Source organism: Orycteropus afer, unplaced genomic scaffold (assembly GCF_000298275.1).
Source record: "Orycteropus afer afer isolate SDZICR_OR568_19922 unplaced genomic scaffold, OryAfe1.0 scaffold00294, whole genome shotgun sequence".
Classification (NCBI taxonomy): domain Eukaryota; kingdom Metazoa; phylum Chordata; class Mammalia; order Tubulidentata; family Orycteropodidae; genus Orycteropus; species Orycteropus afer.
This window is the reverse complement of record NW_006921881.1, coordinates 685,461-691,998: the sequence shown is the minus strand read 5'-3', so window position 1 is coordinate 691,998 and position 6,538 is coordinate 685,461. Positions and strand designations below refer to the sequence as shown.

Genomic DNA, 6,538 nt, shown 5'->3' with positions numbered 1-6,538 from the left:
AGGGGCTTCCCTGACAGCCCCTGGGGAGATGGGGGAAGTGGGACAGTGTGGCCAGAGGCAGGTGCTAGGACGAGAGGACTGGCAAGTGGGTTGCTGGGGCAGCCCCTGCCCTTCATTTTTTGATGTGGTCTCTGTTTTCTAAAGAAAGATGGGATTGCAAGGTGGCTGCCCCATGCCCTGGAGGAGCTGGACCTGGAAACAGGTGTAGGGGGTGAGACTTCTCTACTCCTCTTCCCAGGAGAGGAAGCTGGTTTTGTGAGGATAGAACATATGCTTAGAGAACCTGCAACCCTCCATGATTTGAAAGCATTCAGCCTTAGCAGAGGGAACCCAGGGAACTTCTGGGCCTCACGTTGGCCCTCATTGGGATTTGTTTTTTTCCTCTTGGGGATTGGGCAGGATGTTACACTGGTTTTGGCAACACCTGGTCTTCCTTAGGAGAAGGATGTGTAAGATTCATTGTCAAAGTAAACGAACACAATCTGCTCTTAGTTCTGCAGTCTGGATTCTCTGTAGCAAATACTGAATTTTGAGTGGGCTCCCTTCTCCAGGATCTCTGGGTAGTGCAATCATACTTAGCTGTTAATCAAAAGGGTGGATGTTTGAGTTTACCCAGAGGTGCCTTGAGAGAAAGACCTGGTGATCTGCTTTCAAAGAAAATCAGTCATGGAAAGCTCTATGGATCACAGTGCTACTCTGACACACGTTGGGCTCCGTGAGCCCGTGTTGACTCCATAGCAACTGTTTTTTTTTTTTTCCCCTTTCCCTCATCTCTCCTTCCCTCCTTCCCTTGCAAAAGCTTCCAAGCAGCCATCTAGATGCAACAATGGGTTTCTCCTCACCCAGTGCAAAGAATAATGAAGAAAACCAAAGACTCATGGAAACAATTAGTTAAGTGACTGGTACACCATGCAGTCCTCAGTCTATATGACTATGAGACCAGAAGAACTAGATGCTACCTGGCTACCAGTGTCAACCATTTGGAGGGGGATCTATGTAGGAGAATTCTGGACAGAGTGGGAAAACAATGTGGAACAAAACTCAAAATCAGTAAAAATAAAACAAAACAAAATAAAAAGGGACCAGTTTTGCTGGTCTGATAGAGCCTGATGGAACCACTGACACTATGGCCCCTAGCTGCCCTTCAGGTCTGGAATTGAACCCATTCCTATGGCTTCCAGCCAAACAAAAGACAAGCATATGAGTTGAACATTTACATTAGGTAGATACACTTTTAGATACACTCCTTGGAGAGATCAATCATGACATAGTAGAAGGGCTGTGTATGCATGAGGAGACAGCTGATGGGGGGGGGTGGGAGTGCATGGGAGGGAAGGACACAGGGAAGAGGGAACTATGGGGAAGTGGGAGGTGAGCTGTCGCATTGTGGGAAATTGCAGTCAAAGTCATGAGACAAAGTGTATGTGAGCTGCTGTATGGAAAGTGAATTTGCTCTATAAACTTTCACCCAAATCACACACACACACACACACACACACAAATCTGTTTCCAAACAAAGTTATATACACAGGCACCCAAACCAACCAAACCAATTGCTGTTGAGTCAATTCTGACTAATTATAACCCCATATATCAGAGTAGAACTGTTGCATAGGATTTTCATGGCTGTGACCTTTTGGAAGCAGATTACTAGGCCTTTCTAATCTGAAGTGCCTCTGGGTGAATTTGAATAGCCAATATTTTGGTTAGTAGCTCCAGGCTTAACCATTTGCGCCACCCAAGGACTCTATTTACAGGTTCAGGACTTAAGATTGAACACATATTTTTTGGGGACATAATTTAGCCCATAATAGCAGGAACACCATAGAAATTATGTGGTATCCTCAGTGCATCACATCAGGAGATGCATGAACCAAAATTATTCTTACTGGTTGTCTAATATTCCACTATTTGGGAGCTCTGGTAGCATAGTGGCTAAAGCACTTGACTGCTAACCAGAAGGCTGGCGGTTCAAAGGAGCCACTCCTCGGAAGGAAGGTTGGGCAATCCTAGTTCCGTAGTGATACTGCCTCAGAAACCCAAGGAGGGGTTGCTATGAGTCGGGGCCGACTCGACGGCACATAACAACAACAACAACAACAACAGTTTATTTAATATATTTAGTTGTGAGGATCATAACAAATTATGGATAACATTGAGAAGAATGGGAATTCCAGAACACTTAATTATACTCATTAGCAACCTGTACATAGACCAGGAGGTTGCTGTTTGAATAGAACAAGGGGATACTGCATGGTTTAAAATCAGGAAGAATGTGCATCAGAGTTGCATTCTTTCACCATATTTATTCAATCTGTATGCAAGAGCTCTGGTAGCATAGTGCCTAAGGCACTTAACTGCTAACCAGAAGGCTGGTGGTTCAAACCCACCAGCCACTCCTCGGAAGGAAGATGGGGCAATCTACTTCCATAGTGATAATGCCTCGGAAACCCAAGGAGGGGTCGCTATGAGTTGGGGCCGACTTGACTGCAGATAACAACAACAACAACAACGCTGAGCAAATAATCTGAGAATCTGGACTATATGAGGACGAGCATGGCATCAGTATTGGAGGAAGATTCATTAACAACCTGTAATATGCAGACGGTACAACTTTGCTTGCTGAAAGTGATGATGACTGGAAGCACTTACTGATGAAGATCAAAGACTACAGTCTGCAGTATGGATTATATCTCAAGATAAAGAAAACAAAAATTCTCACATTGGATCAACAAACAACATCACAATAAATGGAGAAAAGACTGGAGCTGTCAAAGATTTTATATTACTTGGTTCCATAATCAACACCAATGGAAGCACCAGTCAAGAAATCAGACATTGTATTGCACTGGGCAAATCTGCTGCAAAGACCTCTTTCAAGTGCTGAAGAGCAAAGATGTCTCTTTGAAGACTAAGGAGCGCCTAACCCAAGCCAGGGTGTTTTCAATTGCCTCACACACATGGGAAAACTGGACAATGAGTAAGGAAGACTGAAGAAGAGTTGATGCTTTTGGGTTGTGGTGTTGGTGAAGAATACTGAAAGTCCCATGGACTGCCAGAACTAACAAATCTGTCCTGGAAGAGTGCAGCTGGAATGCTCCTTGGAAGTGAGAATGGCCAGACTTCATCTGACCTACCTTGATCATGTTGTTATAAGGGACCATTCCCTGGAGAAGGATATCATGCTTGGTAAAGAGGAGGATCAATGAAAAAGGGGAAGGCCCTCAATGAGATAGATTGACACAGTGGCTACAAGGATGGGCTCAGGTATAGCAAAGATTGTGAGGCTGACACAGGACCAGGCAGTGTTTTGTTCTGTTGTACATGGGATCGCTATGAGTTGGAGCCAACCTGACAGCACCTAACAACAACAACAACAACAACAACAGTATTTAAACCAATTTCCTATCGAATGGCATTTAGGTTGGTCTCAGTTTTTTTTTTTTTTTTAATATGACTAACTATGCTGCAATAAATATCCTTGAATATACATATTTGCCTGGGTGCCTAATTACCTCCTTAGGCTAAATCCCTAGGAGTGGAACCACTGAGTCAGAGAGTCAAAGGATAGACTTGTTCTTATTTCTCAATTGCTGCAAAAAGAAGCGTTATTGTCTCCCTTTGGTCCACAACTTGGAAAAGGGGCTTCAGGTAATTAAGGTCTGACTTCGTGGCAGAGGGAGAAGTTCAGGTGGAGACCTGGGGCTGGCAGGAGGATGCAGAGGGCCGTTTCCAGGTTGCTGGGCTCAGAAGGTACCCAGTCATCATCCCTGAGGGAGAGTCTCTTGAAGATTTACTCACCTAGCTCCACCTGGGAGTTGGCCACCCTGTGGAGGTTGGTCAGGTGGTTGCTCATCTTCTTGAGGAGTTTCACCTCCTTGTCTAAGAAATGGCTCTCAAAAAGTCATAGAGATGGGGGTAGGTGTGGGTAGAAGCCATAGCGTGCAAATCCAGAAGAGCCTAGTTCAGGTTCTTCTCCAGGGCCAGGATGGCTTCCATGGTGTCCACACTTCTACCCCACTCATCTTGAGATGGCTTCTTCATGTCCTGGAAGACGGTGCAGCTCCTTACACTTGTTCTGTAGCTTTAAGAGATGCTCAGCATTCTCATGCTTCTCCTTCCCAGAAGAAGTGTCACACACCTTCCATGGCCACATCCTCATGATTGAAAAAGAAGCCCAGAGAGAGGTAGGTGTAGGAGGCCCACAGATGCAGATTGACCAGGTGGTTGACGCCAGCCTTCACGTTGGTGGAATAATTCTGACAGATCTGGGAGCTCATAGTAGGTCAAGGATTGGGAGCTAATCACAAAAAACAGTGTTAGTGGTTTCAGGAAATGGAATGGCTAAGAAGATGGTCTGGGAGGTTCCACCTGGAGAGGAGGTTGGAAGGTGGCCCAAAACAGGAAGTGGGTAGTTCCTGGGTCTGTTCCATCCAAACACTGTTAAAGCAAGAGAGAGATCCATGGGACTGCTCGGGGAGCTTGTCAGGATAGACTTGTTTTTAAAGCTTTTGATATGCAATGTTGCCAAATTATTCCTCAGAAAGCAGAGCAGTGTCTGAGCATGTCCTTCCTGGCTGATCCTGGGTATTAGAAATCTTGCCACTTTGATACAAAACCAAAACCAAACTCACTGCCATGGAGTCACATCTGACTCATAGAGACCCCTCCTTGGGTTTTCAAAGCAGTATCACTACAGAAGTAGATGACCCAATCTTCCTTTGGGTTTGAACCGCTAGCCTTCTGGTTAGCAGTCAAATGCCTTAGGCACTATGCCACCAGAGCTCCTGCCATTTTGATAGGTGCAATGATATCTCATTGTTGCTTTAAATTGCCTTTGTTGTAAAGGTTAACATTATTATTCTCTGTTTAATGACTATTCATGTTCCTTGTTTGAGAATTTTCTGTGTTCTTGGTCCATTTTCCTGTTGGCATCATTGTCATTTCCCTATCACTTTTCTTAGTTGAGGAGGCAGCCATGGGTGTGAAAACTGGATAGAGGAAACCCAGTATGAAAAGTTCATGCTTTTGTTCTGTCTGACTAGCTGACCAGGCAATCTGCTGTTGATGAGAAGCGAAAGGAAAGTAAGGAGAGAACCTATAATGCACAAAGATCAGAAGATAAACTAGATGAATGGGACTTTTTAAAAATTAAATTTTTATGTGCTTCGAAAAACTTCTCCCAAAGAGTCAAAAGAGAACTCAGATTGGGAAAAAATATTTGGCAATGACATATCTAACAAGGGACTTAACTCTAAAATTTATAGAAAACTCTCACTCCTCAACAACAAAAAGACAAACAATCCAATTCAAAAATGGGCAGAAGACACGAACAGACACTTCACCAAAGAGTATATTCAGGTGACCAACAAACACATGAAGAAATGTTCATGATTATTAGCCATTAGAAAGATGCAAATCAAAACTATAAGATACCATCTTGCCCCAGTGCTAGTAACAAAGTTCAAGACAGAAAACAAATGCTAGCAAGGATGCAGAGAGATTGGGACTCTCATACACTGCTGTTGGGACTGTAAAATGATACACCCACTGTGGAAAGCAGTATGGTAATTCTTTAAAAAGTTGGAATTAGAAATACCATTTGACCCAGCCATTCCATTGTTGTTCTTAGGTGCCATCGAGTGGTCTCCGACTCATAGTGACCCTATGCACAGCAGAACAAAATACTGCCTGATCCCACACCAGCTCCACAATCCCTGCTATACTTGAGCCCACCGTGGCAGCCACTGTGTCAATCCATCTCGTTGAGGGCCTTCCCCTACTTTGTCGATCCTCCATCTTACCAAGCATGGCATTCTTCTCCAGGGAATGGTTCCTTCTGACAACATTACCAAAGTAGGTGAGATGAAGTCTGGTCATTCTTGCTTCCAAGGAGCATTCTGACTGCACTTCCTCCAGGAGAGATTTGTTAGTTTTTTAGCAGTCCATGGTACTTTCAGCATTCTTCTCCAGCACCACATCTCAAAACAATCAATTCTTCCTCAGTCTTCTTTATTCATTGTCCAGATCTCACATGCATGTGAGGTGATTGAAAATATGGCTTGTGTCAGGGACAGCTTAGTCCTCAAGGAGACATCTTTGATCCTCAGCACTTGAAAGAGGTCCTTTGCAGCTGATTTGCCTAGTGCTATACGTCATCTGATATCCTGACTGCTGCCTCCATTGGCGTCAATTGTAGAACCAAGCAATGTGAAATCTTTGACCACTTCAATCTTTTCTCCATTCATCACGATGCTGCTTACAGGCCCAGTTGTGAGAATTTTTGTTTTCTTTATATTAAGGTGTAATCCATACTGCAGTCTGTAGTCTTTAATCTTCATCAGTAAGTGCTTCAAGTCATCCTGACTTTCAGCAAGCAAAGTTGTGTTGTCAGCATATCCAAGGTTGTTAATAAGCCTTCCTCCAATCCTGATGCCACGTTCTTCTTCATATAGTCCAGCTTCTTGGATTATTTGCTCACCATATAGATTGAATAAATATGGTGAAAGGATACAATGCTGACACACTCCCTTTTTTT

At 43.9% G+C, this 6,538-nt stretch overlaps 1 pseudogene; it reads right to left on the bottom strand.

Moving 5' to 3' along the window:
* Positions 1 to 3,655: 3,655 nt before the first annotated feature.
* On the bottom strand, positions 3,656 to 4,280 carry LOC103206002 (annotated as a pseudogene).
* Between the last annotated feature and the right edge of the window lie 2,258 nt (positions 4,281 to 6,538).